This window comes from Oryctolagus cuniculus, chromosome 4 (genome assembly GCF_051225735.1).
Source record: "Oryctolagus cuniculus isolate XC-2025 breed Fujian yellow rabbit chromosome 4, ASM5122573v1, whole genome shotgun sequence".
Lineage (NCBI taxonomy): Eukaryota > Metazoa > Chordata > Mammalia > Lagomorpha > Leporidae > Oryctolagus > Oryctolagus cuniculus.
Window position 1 is genome coordinate 11,627,304 of NC_142870.1, and position 18,242 is coordinate 11,645,545.

The following is an 18,242-nucleotide window of genomic DNA, read 5'->3' on the forward strand; positions in this document are numbered from 1 at the left end:
CAATGGCGCCTGGCACTGCTTGCCTAGTCATACACACCTTCCTGTTTAAGCTTCCCTCTAACCTGCTTCTCAGGTAGGCGCGTGCTGGGGTGGCTGTGAGATATTTTGAGCAATGTCTTTTGACATTTTGCAGCCTACGTGGATACAGGTCAACAGCCAATTGTGAAGTTAAAGGAAGCTTCTCCAAACTGTCAGTAATTAAAAGCAGGCTTAGATAAATTGTGCTAGAAGAGACTGAATATATATATACATATATATACTCACTTATATGTTGATATATATTCATAGTCACCTGTGTACAAATGTACTTGAAAAAATTGGAGGAGTTAAAAAGCAAGTGTATGGGTGGGCGCTGTGGCATAACGGGTAAAGCCACCTCTTGCAGTGCCGGCATTCCATATGGGTGCCGGTTCAAGTCCCAGCTGCCCCACTTCTGATACAGCTCTCTGATGTGGCCTGGGAAGGCAGTATAAGATGTCCCGAGTCCTTGGGCCCCTGCACCCACGTGGGAGACCTGGAAGAGGCTCCTGGCTCCTGGCTTCAGTTTGGTGCAGTTCCAGCTGTTGCAGCCATTTGGGGAGTGAACCAGCAGATGGACGACCTCTCTCTCTCTCCGCCTCTGCCTTCTGTAACTCTGCCTTTCAAATAAAATAAATAAATCTTAAAAAAGATTTTATTTATTTATTAAGAGGCAGAGTTACACACAGAAACTGGCAGAGATAGAGAGAAAGCTCTTCCATCCACTGGTTCACTCCCCAAACGGCCGCAACAGCCAGAGCTGGGCCCATCCAAAGCCAGGAGCCAGGAGCTTCTTCTGAGTCTCCCACGCGCATGCAGGGGCTCAAGCATTTGGGCCATCTTCTACTGCTTTCCCAGGCCATAGCGGTAGGCAAAAGGCGGCTTTACCTGCTATGCCACAGTGCCAGCCGATAGTTCTCTCTTTTTTTTTTTTTTTAAAGATTTATTTTATTTATTTGAAAGAGTTACAGAGAGAGGTAGAGACTAGAGGTCTTCCATCCATTGGTTCACTCCCCAGATGGCCACAACGGCCGGAGCTGTGCCGATCCGAAGCCTGGAGCCAGGAGCTTCCTCCGGGTCTCCCATGCAGGTGCAGGAGCCCAAGGACTTGGGCCATCTTCTACTGCTCTCCCAGGCCACAACAGAGAGCTGGATTGGAAGTGGAGCAGACAGGTCTCGAACTGGCGCCCACATGGGATGCCGGTGCTTCAGGCCAGGGCTTTAACCCACTGCGCCACAGCACCAGCCCCACTTCTTTCTTTCAGAATTGGGGATCTTGGCAGTATTTGGCAGTTAAAAATTTTAACCTGTCATTTTCTCATTATGAATAAATACCCTTTTGTGCTTAATTATATGCTTTTAGTTGGGTATCCTTCTAATTTTTTTTTGTTTATATTATTTATTTATTTGAGAATGAGAGAGAGAGAGAATCTCTCATCCCACTTCTCAAATACCCACAAGAGCTTGGGTAGGGTCTGGCTGAAGCCAGGAGCCCAGAACTGAATCCAGGTCTCTCCCATGGGAGACAGAGACCCAACTACCTGAGGCTGTTGCTGCCCAGGGTCTGAATTAGCGGGAAGCCAGAGTCAGGAGTGGAGCCAGGACCCAGACCCAGGCACTCCAATGTGGGTTGCAGGCAACCCAAGTGGCACCTTAACCACCAGGGCGATGTCCGTCTCGGGTATTCTTTTTCATAAAGGGGGCTCTCACATATTGCTGTTTTTTAAAAGATTTATTTATTTAAAAGGCAGAATAACAGAGAGAGAGAGAGAGAGAGAGAGAGAGAGAGAAAGTCTTTCACCTGCTGGTTCACTCCCCATGTGGCCACAACAGCCAGAGCTGGGCCAAGCTGAAGCCCAGAACTCCATCTGGGCCTCCCACATCAGGGTGGCAGGGACCTAAGTACTCGGGCCATCTTCTGCTGCTTCCCAGGCACATCAGCAGGGAACGGGACTGGAAGCCAAGTGGCTGAGACTGGCGCTCTGATGTGAGATGTGGGTGTCCCAAGGAGTGGCTTCACCTGCTTCACCACCACACCTGGCCCTCTCACATATTTCATGTGAATTTCATCCTTATAAACCCCAAGTCTGCTCCACCCCTTTCTGCTAATTCACTTCCTGACCAACAGCTGGTAGTTGAGGGGGCTTCCCCAGGCTTGTCTCAGCAGGGTGCGTGGGGGGTGACATTGGTGCCTCTCCCTGTGTTGTCTCACAGGCTGCAAGGTTATGGCTGAGACATAAGGACTGAGCCCTGCGGCAGATTTGCACTGTAGAGCTTTGCCAAGCCATGACTACATTTTTCTAGAATTCCCCTCCCCGAAGGCTTCCGCGTCAGCACTGGCGGGAAGAGATGTTTGTGTGCAAGATTTGGAAGGTGGAAGTAGACAAGCAGCCACATGGCTTTCCCTTGGGAGCCTGGGGCAGGCAAGAGGCATTGTTGCAGCTCCAATGGTGGCTTCTCTCTGGGGCCCTGGGCTCCTCCTGCCCCTGCTGGGTCTGCCGCCACAGCTTCTCTGTCTCCTGGGCCGGGTGTGTGTCCCGGGGTGTGTGTGTGTGTGTGTGTGTGTAAGTTGGAGCTGCCCAGACTGGGGGACAACTTTTTCTTGTTAAATTCGGTGCATGGCCCAATTAGCATAATAGAGGCCTGCCTGAAACAGAAGAGGGAGTGGAAGAATTGAAAGTTGTTGCCTGGGGCTGTGGAGCGAGGAGGGAGGGGGTTAGGGGGAGGCGGGGTGGAGAGGATTTGCTGCAAAGCGCGTGCCAACTGCGAATGAATGAATTCATCTGTGAGCAAGGCTACAGCTTGCTGCTTGCTGGGGCTAAGCCTGGGCCATGCGGGCCAGTGGTGGGGCCTGAGTAGGAAGAGAAAGGTTACCAGGAGCAGTCATTCTCGTAATTTCATTCCTTCCTCTCCACAGCCCATGGGTTCTGGGTACTCATTCCTCTTGCAAGGGTTCAAGCCAAAACACAGGCCTTCCAGGAAAAACCAGTGTGTGGAGTGATGGCACCAGGTACCTGGCTAGCTTAGGCAATACCTGTGAAGAGTCACCTGGGTTTTATTACTCAATAATAAAAATAAAAAATGCTGTACCTCATTCCCTAGAATTCTAAAGCAGCCTAAAATAACAGTTACACTGCATAATTGTTTATGCCGTCTATATGAACGATGGTCTTTCCCTGTCCATGGTTTCAATTGGAAATAAATAATTCAAAAACGTTTTTAAAAGATATTTGGATTTATTACTTGAAAGGTAGAGCATCAGAGAGAAAGGGAGAGACAGATCTTGCATGCATTGGTTCACCTTCCAAATGGCTGCCACAACCAGAAACAGGTCAGGCTGAAGCATGTGCCAGGAGCTTCTTCCAGGTCTCTCACGTGGGTGCAGAGGCCCAAGGACTTGGGCCATCTTCCACTGCTTTCCCAGGCCACAGCAGAGAGCCGGATCGGAAGAGAAGCAGCCAGGACTAGAACCGGTGCCCATATGGAATGCTGGCACTGCAGGCAGAGGCCTGACCCACTACACCACAGCGCCGGCCCCCATGGTTTACATCCTGAAGCTTCTAAGTCTTCAGGCACCAGTGAAAAGGCGAGGAGGCAGCCTTCCTTCACGAATTTTTGAGAAGGTTCTAGAAGCCCAACTGAGGACAGATGGGGAAGGAATTTCTGTTTCAGGATTGCCGCCTGTAGTTTCGGGACATTCACGACAGATACAGTCTTTTTTTTTTTTTTTTTTTTTTTTTTTTTTTTTTTAAGATTATTCATTTGAAAGAGTTACACAGAGAGAGGAGCGGCAGACAGAGAGGAAGAGAGGTCTTCCATCTGATGGTTCACTCCCTAAACGGCCGCAATGGCCGGAGCTGCACCGATCTGAAGCCAGGAGCCAGGAGCTTCTTCCGGGTCTCCCACATGGGTGCAGGAGCCCAAGGACTTGGGCCATTTTCTACTGCTTTCCCAGGCCACGGCAGAGAGCTGGATCGGAAGTAGGGCAGTCAGGACTCGAACCGGTGCCCATATGGGATTCTGGCACTATAGGCGGCGGCTTTACGCGCTACACCCCAGCACCAGCCCCACAGATACAGTCTTGACTCCGCAAAGCCTTGAACATGGCTGGATCCAGAGAAACAAAGAAGTGCCAGGTGTTTCAAGCTCAAGCTCAAGCTCAAGCTCATCAAACCTCAAGCGTAAGCCGCGGTTGGCCGGCTGCTCCCAGAGCACTGTGCAGTGAGCTGTTGTGCAGGGATGATCCGACCTTGGTGGGAGTTAAGCACCTTGCAAAGGTCCCTGGTCTTGCAGAAACTTAAACTCTTGTCACCAAGAGCTTCCCTTTCATTTCTTCCTTGGACCTTCAGATGCCGCAGTTATGTGATTGACTGTGTATCTATAGAAACCAAAGCAAATCCAAACAAACAGCGGTGCATTTAGACGCTTCAAGGCCAGGCGAGGAAGGCACTGGACAGGGAGTCTTGCTCAGGAAGCACCAGGCCGTGCTGGGCCCCGCCTGCCTGCCCGCACCCCTGCCTGCCCACCTGCCCACCTTCCCTCCTCAGTCGGCAAACACTCACTGAGCCTGCTCTGTTATCCACGACAAGGCCGATTGCATGTGTCCCTGGTGACTCCCTTGGGATCTGCAATAGCAGAAACCCCTTCTCTCCCATGTTCCAGTGCTGGCAGTAGGTGCCAAGGTAGTTGGACTCCATGTGGGAGGTGCCCCCCCGCCCCCGGCAGGAACTAGGGTGGCCCTGCTGACTGTTCCAGGAAAGTACCAATCCCCAGCTTGAAGGCAGTGCCAGCCCAGGCATCGGTCTCTTTCCACCTGTCAAAGGGCCTGACCCTCTGGCAGTCAGGTTAAACCACTGCTTAGGAAGTCACATCCCATATGGCGGTGCTGGTATGAGTCCTGGCTGCCCCGCTTCCAACCCAGCTTCCCGCTAATGCACCTGCGAAGCAGCACATGATGGCCCAAGTGCTTGGGCCCCTGCCACTCATGTCGGAAAACTGGATGGAGTTCCAGGCTCCTGGCTTCTGCCTGGCCCAGTCCTGGGTGATGCAGATATCTGGGCAGTGAATCAGCTGATGGAAGATCGTTTCTCTCTCTCTTCCTCCCTGTGCCTTTTTCTTTTTAAGATTTATTTTTTATTTGAAAGTCAGAGTTACACAGAGACAGAAGGAGAAGCAGAGAGAGAGAGAGAGAGAGAGAGAGAGAAGTCTTCCATCCAGTGGTTCACTCCCCAGCTGGACTGGAAGTGGAGTAGCCGGGACTCGAACCGGCGCCCCATATGGGATGCTGGCACTGCAGGCAGCAGCTTTAACTGCTACGCCACAGCACTGGTCCCCCTCTCTCTGCTTTTCAAATAAATAAATAAGTGCGTTTTAAAAAGGGGTCTCAGTCTTGGGAGCGTCTCCAGTCCTGCTTGGCCCTCCCAGCACATGGACCGGGGAAGGCCCTGTTCCCTCCCGACTCTGTCCCAGGAACCCGGGTACACCTGAAAACACCCCCTAACCCATTCCTCCAGGGGTACAGGGACATCTGTGCAAATAAAGCCCCGGGATCTACCTGGACGGTCTCCGTCAGGACCCAGGGACGCTAGAGTGTGAGCCTCGCTCCAGGAAACAAGTAGCCCTAAAGAACTTCGATGCAAACATAGACAACACAGATAAATACAGCATTCTCGCGTGGAGGCGTTGGCGCACCTGTGTGCAGGGCGTGAGGACTCCGTCTCCATTCCCTTAGGGTTGCGGCTGAATTCAGGAAGCAACTGAAGGGAAGCGGAATGCAGGTGTTGGGTGACGGGGGAGACCTCGTGGAGGAGCGAGGACCAGAAGTGTTCAGAGTCAGCTGTGCCCTCGAGGGCATCTGACAAAGCCCGTGGAACGTGGGACTAAAAGGAATTTATTTTGGTGCAAAATATTTATTTATTTATTTGAAAGAGCAAGAGCAAGAACGAGAGAGAGAGGAAGCTCCTGGAGGCTGATTCGTTCACCAAGTGACTGTAATAGCCGGGTCTGGGCTGGGGCGGAAGCTGGCAGCGGGGACACAGGACCCCAGTGCAGGTCTCTCGTGCGAGTGGCAGGACACTTGGACCCATGCTCTGCTGCCACCAGGGTGTACGTTTGTGGGAAGTTGGCATCAGGAGCAGAGTTTGGACTCAAACCCAGGCCCTCTGATATGGGATATGAGTGTTCCAAGTGGTGTCTTGATCCTTATGCCAAGTGCTTGCCCTCAACATTACTATCTTTTTTTAAAAAAAAATTTATTTATTTGAGAGAGTTACAGAGAGAGAGAGAGAGAGAGAGAGAGAGGATGAGATGGCAGAGAGTGTATGGGGGGGAGATAGAGAGAGAGAGAGAAAGGCCTTCCATCCACCGGTTCACTCTCCAAATGGCTGCAATGGCCTGGGCTTGGACAGACCAAAGCCAGGAATCAAGAGCTTCATCTGGGTCTCCACGTGCTTGTGTCACCGGAGAAATTGCAGGGTTCTTGTCTTTGCGCAAGAAAGAATTCAGGCGTGAGACAGAGTAGTGGAAAGTAAAAAGTAGCAAAGTTTATTAGGGAAGGGACATCTGTAAGAACGGATGGGCACCTCTCCAGACAGGACCTGAGAGAGAGTGCCCAGTCGCTCGCACTGGGGGTGGGGGGGCGAGGTTACATGGTTGAGTGGAAAGATTACACCTGGGCAGGCCAGGCGGGCGGCTCAGCAGAGAGGCAGAGGGCTGAGCGCCCAGTCCAGTTGAGGCGGGGGGGGGGGGGGGGGCGGTTTAAGGAGATGGGTCTTGCTTCCCCACCTCTGCTCCTCTTGGAACAAAGGGCATTTTGGATGTAAATAGAAAAACTTCTGAGTTTTCCCCTGAAGGTATCAGACAGGAGGAAGGCTAGCTGGTGCCATCCTGAGTTTAGAGGAAAGGTGAGCAAGACCCCCTGGAGAATGGGGAGCAGGGTGTTTGAAATGCAGATACTGGGCTGCATCTGGGAGACTGTGGGAGATTTGTCAGGCAGAAGGGGCAGGGACCCCCACCTGGCAGGTTATCAGGCAGGAGGGGGCAGGGCAGGATGTGAATACCGGGCTGCCCCTGAAACATTATCGGGATGACTTTGAGATGCAGATGCATATGCTGGACATAGACGTCTTCTCTTTAGGCCTTTATGTCACACACGTAAGCTCATATCTGACTTCCTACCTAACAGGTGCAGGGCCCCAAGTCCATGGATCATCTTCTACTGCTTTCCTAGGAGCATTAGCAGGGAGCTGGATCAGAAGAGGAGCAGCTGGGACTTGAACCAGCACTCATATTAGGAGTGGCATTGCAGGCGGTGGCTTAACCTGCTATGCAGTGACACCATCGTGGCACACCATCTATCCTGACATTAATTAAACTCCAGACAGTATCTGGATTTCACAGGTTTCCGCATTAATGTCCTGTTTCTGTTCTAGGATCCCATCTAGGGCATCCTGTTATGTTACATTGGGTTCTTTTTGAGGGGCAGAAAAAGATTACAAATAGGGCAAGCTGTTGTACTACTGGACCTGGGGCTGCTTCTGTGTTTGGTTTGCTTTTTTAAAATAAACCAGATCAAAAGGATTTGCCAAAGGAGAAAAATTCTGCTTCCCTTTACAATTTTTAATATCCTTTGTTTAAATTTGACTGATTCATTTGTTAAAAAAATTTCATTTTAATTTATTTGAAAGACACAGAGAGAGAGGGTGAGGGAGAAAGAAACAGACACACAGAGAGATCTTCTATCCACTGCTTCCCTCTCCAAATGGTTGCAATGGTAGGGGCTGTGCCAGGCTGAAGCTGGGAGCTAGGAGCTTCATCCGGGTCTCCCATGTGGGTGAGAGGGGCCCAAGGCCTTGGGCCATCTTCTACTGCTTTCCTAGGCACATTACCAGGAAGCTGGATGGGAAATAGAGCACCCAGAATTCCAGTGCTTGTATGGGATACTGGAGTCACAGGCTGTGGCTTAACCTGCTGCGCTACCGTGCTGGCCCCCAAATGGATTATTTAAAGATTTTCTTTATTTGAGAAGGAGAAAGGAAGAGAGGAGAGTGAGAGGAAGAGAGGGAGAAGGAGAGAGGAAGAGGGAGAGAGGGAGAGGGAGAGAGGGAGAGGGAGAGAGGGATAGGGAGAGAGGGAGAGGGAGAGAGGGAGAGGGAGAGAGGGAGAGGGGGAGGGAGAGGGGGGGGGAGAGCTTCCAGTCACCAGTTGGCTCCCCACAGATGCCCACAACAGCTGGGCTTGGGCCAGCTCAAAGTCAGGGGCAGGGATGAGCCCAGGCCTCCCCTGTTCGTGGCAGGAGCCTGATTACCTGAGCCATCCCTGGATGCCTCCTAGGGTCAGCATTAGCAGGAAGCTGGAGTCAGAAGCAGAGCTGGACCTGGAACCTAGGCCGTCCAGGATGGGAAACGGGCATCCAGGGTGGCAGTTTAACCATTACGCCAAATGCCTGCCTCTCAATAGCCTTTTGTAATGAGGAAGTTGAAAGTTTATTATGTTTCTTATTTTGCCATAGAGCTGCTGCATCGCTGTTTAACACAGCACCAGCAAGTGCAGTAGATTGCAAAGTTAACATAGTGCTGTTCTTTCTCTGACACTGTACAACTAACAAACACTGTTCTCCATTTCCAGTTACTTCCAATGGAAAGATCATTACATATTTTGACCCCAATCAAAAATAGGGATAAACAAAGTACAATATTAAATAAGGCTTAAGATAACAATGTAATCCTCGAATTACGTTATTTGTATAACTAGTTTCTACCACAGATAACCTCATGTATTCTGCATACTAGTGCCGAGAGCCTAGTATAAAAATCACAAGGAACTGTGGCAAACATGCGTATTGTGTTCATTTCAATCATTACAAAGGTAGGGGATGTTTTCTCCCAGTAGCAGAGTCGACAGTAGTATCTTTTCCCATCAATATTGCTAACAGTTGCTATGTTAAGTCCTCTGTCCACCACTGATTTAAGATACCTGTGCTGGATTAACTGATTCCATACTACTTCATGTAAGGGTTCCACTTTCATTCCTCAATAGATTTTTTTTTTTTTTTTTTACAAGCAGAGTGGATAGTGAGAGAGAAAGACAGAGAGAAAGGTCTTCCTTTGCCGTTGGTTCACCCTCCAATGGCAGCCACGGCTGGCACGCTGTGGCCGGCACACCACGCTGATCCGAAGGCAGGAGCCAGGTGCTTCTCCTGGTCTCCCATGGGGTGCAGGGCCCAAGCACTTGGGCCATCCTCCACTGCCTTCCCGGGCCACAGCAGAGAGCTGGCCTGGAAGAGGGGCAACCAGGACAGAATCCGGCGCCCCGACCGGGACTAGAACCCGGTGTGCCAGCGCTGCTAGGCGGAGGATTAGCCTATTGAGCCGCGGGCGCCGGCCCCTCAATAGATTTTTATTGTATTCCTCTTACCAATAGCCTTTATTTTAAAATTGTGCACAGTGAGGAAATTTTAGGGGTGATGGATATTTATTGTTTTGATTATGGTGATGATTTCGCTTGGCATCAAAATCCTTTCAAATGTACATTTCAAATATGCACAGCATAATGTGTATCAACCATACCTTAAACAAGCTGCTGGACGCTGACCATAAAAGCTGAGATACAAGGCAGCAAAATGCTTGCTCAGTGGGTGTCGCCACAGCAGATGGGTTAAAGTCCATCTGTAGAGAATCTCAATGAGAGGGAATTTCAGCTCTAAGAATAGTCAATGCTTCCTTTGAATTGGGAATTCTGAGATTTCTTTCTTGGAAATCAGATAAGGATCCTTAAAAATGACACCCATTCAATGCTGGTGGCCCTGACCTTGAGGGGGTTCCTGGGTCTGGGGAGTTTCCAGTGTCATGTAAGGCTTGGAAATACCAACCACCCGGTGATGTCATACTAACTGGGGCTCACCCTGCCAGAGGTCACTGGGGCCAGAGGTCACTGGGGCTGATAGGAAGATAAGAGAGGCCCCAGCATTGAGAAGGTGGCAGGGGGTGGGATACGGTCAGGCCTTGGCAAACCAAACATCACAGAATAAAATAATCAGGTGGTGGGAAAGCAAAGCCCCATCTACAGCTCCAAAGCCCAAAGAGCTCTGTAGATCCCAAACATTTTAGTCACTCTGATCTGACTCATCATGAAGCTATATTTAATCTTTTATCATCCCATTCAATGTGAAGTGGCTATACTGTTCTCTCCCTGGAGAATTACAAGTGGTTTGCAGACAGGGTGTGCACTTCAATGCTGTGGGGACTTATCTTTTACCTGTCCCATCTGCCCTTTTGAAAACCCCAAGTTGCAAAGACATTTCTGGCCCCTGAGGTTTTCATTGCTATAGTGAAATGCCCAAGGCAGGGTACTTTGTAAAGAAAAGAGGTTCCGTCTGGTGTCTGGTTCCTGGATGGAGAGCTGCGAGGTCTCCATCTGATGATGACCTTCTTGCTAGCGGCCCAGAGCATCACACGGTGAGAGATGTCAGCCTGAATCTGTGATGGAAATGTGCACCCCAGGGGGCCGGCGAAGCGCTAGCATCCCATACGGGCGCCGGTTCTGGTCCAGGCTGCTCTTTGTCCGATCCAGCTCTCTGCTGTGGCCTGGTAAAGCAGTAGAGGATGGCCCAAGTCCTTGGGCCCCTGCACCCGCGTGGGAGACCCGGAAGAAGCTCCTGGCTCCTGGTTTCAGATTGGCACAGCTCCGGCTGTTGTGGCAATCTGGGGAGTGAACCAGCAGATGGAAGACTTCTCTCTCTGCTCTACTTCTCTCTGCAACTCCGTCTTTCAAATAAATAAAATAAATATTAACAAAAAGAAATGTACACCTCAGATTGTAGTTTGTCTTTTGAATTGGCTCATGGTATCTTTTTCTGTATAAAAAAATTCTAATTTTATAAAACTATACTTATTAAGCAGTATTTTATTATAGCAATTACTTTATATACTATAAAATTATATTTATGAAACATTATATAATTGGAAATGAAGACTTTGTGCTTAAAGTATAGATGGAAGTTGACCTCTAAGTTGGATTAAGTGAGAAATCTCAGAAGGACGAGAGTGTATATAGTATATACCATTTGTATTTCAAAAATCTGCCTAGACATGCATTAAATATTTGAGAGGATACACACACACACACAAAACCCAAATTCAATGGTTCAGTGAATGAACTCATGTATACCCCTCAAAAAATGAGTGGGCATTTGGGCTAGCAGTGAGCTGCCAGTGGGGCCGCGGGCACCCACAGTGGAGTGCGTGAGGTCCATAGCTGCTCCTGACTCCCGCTTCCTGCCAGTGCAGACGTGGGAGGCCGCAGTGACGGCTCCAGTGCTCGGGTCCCTGTCACCCACGTGGAAAATCTGCCTTAAGTCCCTGGGTCCTGGCTCTGGCCCGGCCTGGTCTTGGCTGTTGAGGGCATTTGAAGAGTGAGCTGGCAGATGGGAAATGTCTTTCTTTCTGCCTCTCCAATAAGGAAATAAAAATTAGAAGGAAAAAAGAAAAAGACAAGTGGTATCATAATATATGTACTATACAGGGATGTGGAAAGGGATACTTCTTACTCTTTCTTTAAATATTTTATTTATTTGAAAGTCAGAGTTACACAGAGAGAGAAGGAGAGGCAGAGAGAGAGAGAGAGAGAGAGAGAGGTCTTCTATCTGCTGGTTCACTCCCCAGTTGGTCACAATGGCCAATCCAAAGCCAGGAGCTAGGAGTTTCCTCTGGGTCTCCCACATGGGTGCAAGGGTCCAAGGATTTGGGCCATCACCAATGCTTTCTCAGGCCATAGCAGAGAGCTGGATCAGAAGTAGAACAGCTGGGACTTGAACTGGCACCCATATGGGATGCCGGCATTGTAGGCAGCGGCTTTACCCGCTATGCCACAGCGCCAGCCCCAGAGACTTATTACTCTTTACCAAAACCCCTTTTGTTTCTTTGTGATTTTGTGACGTGTGGGTGTATTATCTTCTTAAATAAGATTAATCAATTAATTGATTATTTAAGAGAATTAAATTTATAATGATATCCCTTATGTGTCTGTTTTATTTTTCTTCAAAAAGAACTTCTGTAGTTTAATATTATTAACAAATTCCTATGTGTTTTCTTCTAGGACTTTGATTTCAAATTTGACCAGTTGTTAATTTACATTAATGTAAATGTAATTTATATTCATGTGAAGAATAAAGTCAGGGGGAGAGGTGTTGTGGTGCAGAGGAGTAAGCCTCTGCCTGAGATGCCCACATCCCATGTTAGAATGTTGGTTTAAGTCCTGGCTGCTCCGCTTCCAATTGAGCTCCCTGCTAATGCACTTGGGAAAGCAGCGGAAGACGGCCCAGGTACCTGGGCCCCCGCCACCCATGGGGGAGACTTGAATGGAGTCCTGAGCTCCTGGCTTCAGCCTGGCCCAGCCGTGGACATTGCGGCCATTTGGGGAGTGAACCAGTGGATGGAAGATCTCTCTCTCTCTCTCTCTCTCTCTCTCTGTGTGTGTGTGTTTCTGTCTCTTCCTTTCCCTCTGTCACTCTGCTATCAAATAAATAAAATAAAACTCTCTCTTTTTTTGAAAGAATTAAGTTACGATCTGTGTCCCTTTTCCCCGAAGAGTATAATCTTAGCTTTTTAAAGCATTGAAAACTGTTAGGTTACATTTGGGTCACTATTGCATTTAGAAAATAATTTGCTAAGAATTGACACATTTTACAAGTACAAAGTGAGTTTTTTTTATTTGTCCAAGTTGTCAACCTTGGTGGAGGTGAGAATGGGGAGCTGATCTGAGCCTGTGCGAGGGCAGTCGTCTGGGGGCAGATCCTCTGATCTCCCGAAGAGCTGCGGAAGGGCCATCGGGGCTGGCTCTTACAGTCAGAAGAGCCAGAGCCGGCTTCCAGCAAGGTGGTGGCTCTGACGGCGCTGGTTCCGGGCAGTCAGGACGGGCAGTCGGGGTTACTGCTTGCCGTGTGTTCCACACTCCAGGAGGAACCCCGTGAGTTAGCACACGGAACAGCGTCAGCCAGCTGGCTGGCAAGAATGGATTGGTTGAAATCCGCACCCCTGGGGCTGTGACGCACGTGACGGGGGTGGGGGTCTCTCGGATCACACCGCGCTGGGTTAATGTACTAGCGAAGTCTCCCTCTTGTCTGAGCTCTAATTGCTCATAAAAGTTTCCATTTGTAAATCCCTGTATACTTCTTGCCAAGTTAGTTCCCCAAAATTCCTCTGTCCATGTGATGTTACCACTGTTGTCAAAGTGTCTTCTGTTATATCTATTTTAACTGCGTTTGTTTCTATGTAGGAAATAACTGCTTTCTGTATATTGCTTGTTTTAAAGATTGGTTTCTTTATTTGAAAGACTGAGTTTACAGAGGTGGAGACAGAGAGAAAGAAAGACAAACTTTCATCCACTGGTTCACTCCCCAAATGGCTGCAATGGCTGGGGCTGGGCCGGTCTCTGGTCCAAAGCCAGGAGCTTCTTCTGGGTCTCCCACGCAAGTGTAGGGGCTCAAGGACATTCATAAGCACGTTAGCAGGGAGCTGGATCGGAAGTGGAGCAGCTGGGACTCGAACTGCTGCTCATATGCAATGCCGGGTTGCAGGCGGCGGCTTCACCTGCTACACTGTTGCAGAGGCCTTTCTCTTTTAATTAAACTTGTTTCTTTTTATTTATTTATTTATTTATTTATTTGAAAGAGTTACACAGAGGAGAGGCAGAGAGAGAGAGAGAGAGAGAGGTCTTGCATCCGATGGTTCACGCCTCAGATGGCTGCAACGGCCGGAGCTGCGCCGATCCGATGCCAGGAGCCAGGAGCTTCTTCCGGGTCTCCCACACGGGTACAGGGGCCCAAGGACTTGGGTCATCTTCTACTACTTTCCCAGGCCATAGCAGAGAGCTGGATCGGAAGTGGGGCAGCAGGGACTAGAACCGGTGCCCATATGGGATGCCTGCGCTTCAGGCTAGGGCTTTAACCTACTGCGCCACAGCACTGGCCCCTCAATTTGTTTCTAACTGACATAATTAAAGTCATAGTAGAGGCCTTCCTAAGGTCAGAAGAAGACAAAGGGCGTGAAATGTGGTTGTTATCTGCTTGCCTGTGAATGCTTCCACTAAAACAAAAACAAAACAAAACAAAACAAAGAAACTTCAGTAACTATGTTGGCACACCTGGTATTTATAGCCATTCCTGTGGCTGCCATATAACATTAGATTGTCCAATCAGAGGCATACCATATAAGGGAGCCATATAAGGGAGACAAGAGGCTAAAACCGTAGATAAGAAAATACCCCTCTTTGTTGGGCTCGGGCTTTTAGATAAGAAATTCCACCTGGGACTTGTGCCAGCACAATAAAGACTACTTCCTGTTAGAAGGCTTGGTGTCCTGTCTCAGTGCCCGAATCCTGCTGACTCTCTTCCATTCCTCACCTACACGGTGGCCCTATCCTTGGATGGGAACAACTCACGCCGGTCATCACAGGTGCTAGGGCAGAGGCTGTGTTCTGCTGTGTGGTGTTGCTTCCAGACACCTAGAACTCATGGGTGCTGCGTGGTGCTTGGGAGCTGTAAGCCAGGCAGGACTGCCCCAGTCAGGGTTGTGGCTCAGCGCGGTTCCCATCGGTGTCCCTGCCCTGCCCTTGCCTGGGGAAGGTGGGCTGGGTTGGAAGTGGGAACAGGTGCACCTATACTGTAGTGGGATTCGTGTACAGCGACAGGGCACCAAAGCCTTTTTTTTTTTTTTAAGATTTATTTATTTGAGTGGCAGAGGTACAGACAGAGGAATAGACAGAGAGAGAGAGAGAGAGATCTTCCGTCTGCTGGCTCACTCCCCAAATGGCCACAATAGCTGGAGCTGAGCCGATCTGAAGCCAGGAGCCGGGAGCTTCCTCTGGGTCCCTCACGTGGATGCAGGGGCCCAAACACTTGGGCCATCCTCCACTGCTTTCCAGGCCATCGAGAGGGAGCTGGACCAGAAGTGGAACAGCCAGGACACTGAACCAGCACCCATGTGGGGTGTTGGCACTGCAGGTGGAGGCTTAACCTACTACGCCACAGCACCAACTCCTTTACCCCAGGCCATTTAACAGGAAGTAGTCTTTCACAATTTATCCTGGCATAAGGCCCAAGTGGAATCTCTTATCCAAAGGCCTGAGCCCCCAACAAAGAGGGGTATTTTCTTATCTATGATTTTAGCTTCTTCATCTCCCTTCCATGGCTACATGCATGCATCTGATTGGATATTCTAATACTACACAGCAGCTGCAGAAATTGATACAATAGAGGGCAGGTGCACAGTTACTGCTGATGCCCCCCCCCCCCCCCCACACTGAGTGTAGGACTGGCAAGGTTAACACGTTGCTCTGTGCAGAACCTGAAATGGTTACATACCAGCAGATATTAACTACAGCTGGAGCACTCATAGGCAAGCAGATAATGATGACCACAGCTGTTTCCAGAGCAGGTTTCTTTAGTTTCTGTCTGACCTCGGGGAGGCCTCTACCACTACTTGAGTCATGTTACCTAGAAACAAGTTTAATTACAGGACAAAGGCCCTGTGACAACAGTCTCTGGACAGGATGGGAAGGGAGTGGTCCCCTGCCTGGGAACAGCCTGAGTGTTTCTCCTAGTTCTTGAGGGGCAACCCTGGAGTGTCCCCGGGAGAGGAGGCGCCCACTGAGGCACGGGGCTGGCATGGGAACCCCACAGGGACAGGCTTCACAGTGGGACTCCGGGGCCAGCTTCACCGTCAGCAATGGCTGGGAAAGGCCTGGAAATCCCACCGAAGACTGTAGCAATTCTCTTCCAGGAGACAGAGGGAGACCGAGGTGGGCAGCCCCCGAGAGAGAGGATGCTGTGTCTCGGCTGGTGGCTCACCCAGCAGGAGGAGAGTGGGTTTTCCAGCCCTCAGTGACATCCTCAGACCCAGAGCTGGTTTTGTGGGGCCCTGAAGTGACCTGGACTGATGGGTCACTCGGGGAAGGCAGACCCTCAGGACGGGGTGAGGGGACTGGAATCTTCCCTGGAGAGGGGCCGAGAGCCCCCTCCAGAATCATGACCCTGACATTCGATGCTGAGGACCGGTCCCTGCCCTAAGCCCCTCACTGGGCCTTCCCTCTTGCAAGCAGCTCTGATGTGGGGAGGTTAGGTACCTGGGGAGAGGAGCCGAGGTCTGCTGGGCACAGCTGAACCATCGCTGGACAGCTCCCCGCCCGCCCACCCACCTGACACTGTGGGTCTCTGGTTGACAGCTCCAGGTGACCCACAGTTTGACATTTGGCAGCCCATGTGACAGCCTGACCGGCTTGAGTGACAACTCCCTCCCCTTTCTGTGCACCTGCAGCCCTTCATGTAGTGAAAACTTCAGGTTCCACAATGTTGCGAATGTAGAACCAGGGCTTGCTGGAAATGTCCCACGTGGCAGCAGGGTGTGTCCCCAGGATGCCCTTCAGGTCATTGTAACAAAATTACCAGGGGAGGCACTCCCACTACTCCCACTACTCCCACTACTCCCACTCTCATCCTGCACCTGTTGCCACGACCCTTCTACTAACAAAGACATGGAAATAGGCAGTACCCAAGCCCCGCCCCAAACTCCACCCTCTTTGAATATTCAATTGAGCTCCACTTTGCACATCACCCCCAAGCCTCTGGAGGGTATAAGGGGAAGGCCTAACCTCGTTTGGGGCTTTCCTTTATTGAGTGCTTTTTTAGGGCTGGAGGTTTTTCCTTGGGGATTGGCTTTCTCTCTCTCTCTTTCTCTCTCTCTCTCTCTGTGCATGTTGGCTGTTTGTTCAGGCTTTCTCTCCAACTGCTTGGACTTAGTTCTTGAATGTACTCTTTTTTCCTGCTCTCCTGTGCCTCCACTTGGGAATTCTTTCATGCATGGAGGGAAGAACCTGCCGTAAACCTCCACTGGGAGCCCTGTATCCCACAACAGTTCCACTGAGCTGGGGAGAGGCCAGAGGCAGGGCAGGCATGGCCACAGCCTGGGCGCACTTAGGGAGACTCAGTGGGAAGCACCTGCCAGCGTTGTCAGAGAGCCCTCAGGGGCTGGGGCAGCCACGAGCCTGGCTTAGAAGTAACAAGACAGGGGGTCGACGCTGTGGCGTAGGGGGTAAAGCCACTGCCTACAGTGCTGGCATCCCATATGGGCGCCAATTTGAGTCCCGGCTGCTCCACTTCCGATCCAGCTCTCTGCTATGGCCTGGGAAAGCAGTAGAAGATGGCTCAAGCCCTCGGGCCCCTGCTCCCAGGTGGGAGACCCAGAGGAGGCTCCTGGCTCCTGGCTTCGGATTGGCGCAGCTCTAGCCGTCGCAGCCAACTGGGGAGTGAACCAGCCGATGGGAGACCTCTCTCTCTCTGCCTCTCCTCTCTCTGTGTAACTCTGACTTTCAAGTAAAATAAATAAATCTTTTTTTTTTTTAAAGAAGTAAGAGGAGAGGAGTGGGGAGAGCAGATTTAGCTTCTCCAAGTGACGCATGGCCCTTGTCTAATTTGCACTCAAGGCAGCCTGGGCAGCTCTGCAAGTGACTAGGGGTTTGTACCCAGCCCTCTGTGTGAGTAACCATGTGGTACCGTAACACTTGCTGCCGTGTGGTTTATGTGAGAAGACACTTTTACCAGTGGTTAAAGTCCCTCAGACGCAGCGTCATGTGGTTATTATGTTATAACCGCACAGTATCAAAGGTTACCTAGCTGAGTGTGAAAGTAACAAGGAAACTCAGGAAACCATTCCTCGAAGCCTGCCGGTGACATCCAGTCCTGTATCAAAATCAACACCGAAGGGGCTGGTGTTGTGGCTTAGCGGGTAAAACTGCTGTCTGGGGCACCAAAATCCTATATGGGTTGATGGTTCAAGTCCTGGTTAGTCCTTGGGTCCCTGCCAACCACGTGGGAGACCCTTGGCTCCTGGCTTTGGACCCGCCCAGCTCCAGCTGTTGTGGCCATCTGAGGAGTGAATCAGCAGATGGAAGACGTCTCTCTTTCTCTGTAATTCTGCTTTTCAAATAAATAAATAAATCTTTAAAAAATAAACATTGAGTCCTCGAAGCTTGGGGACAGATGCTCTTTCATGTGCTATGGCCCTCCCAGGGTGCTGTGCCCAAAAGCCGGACGATGGGAACTAAATCCCCTTGGTCTGTTCTGAGGTCCTGTAGGAGCATAACTGGAGGTTCTTGGTCCTTTCACAGAAGGGAAGGAGACGTCACTGGGATCCAGGACGCCTGCTGTAACTTGTCTCGTGCTGGAAACAGAT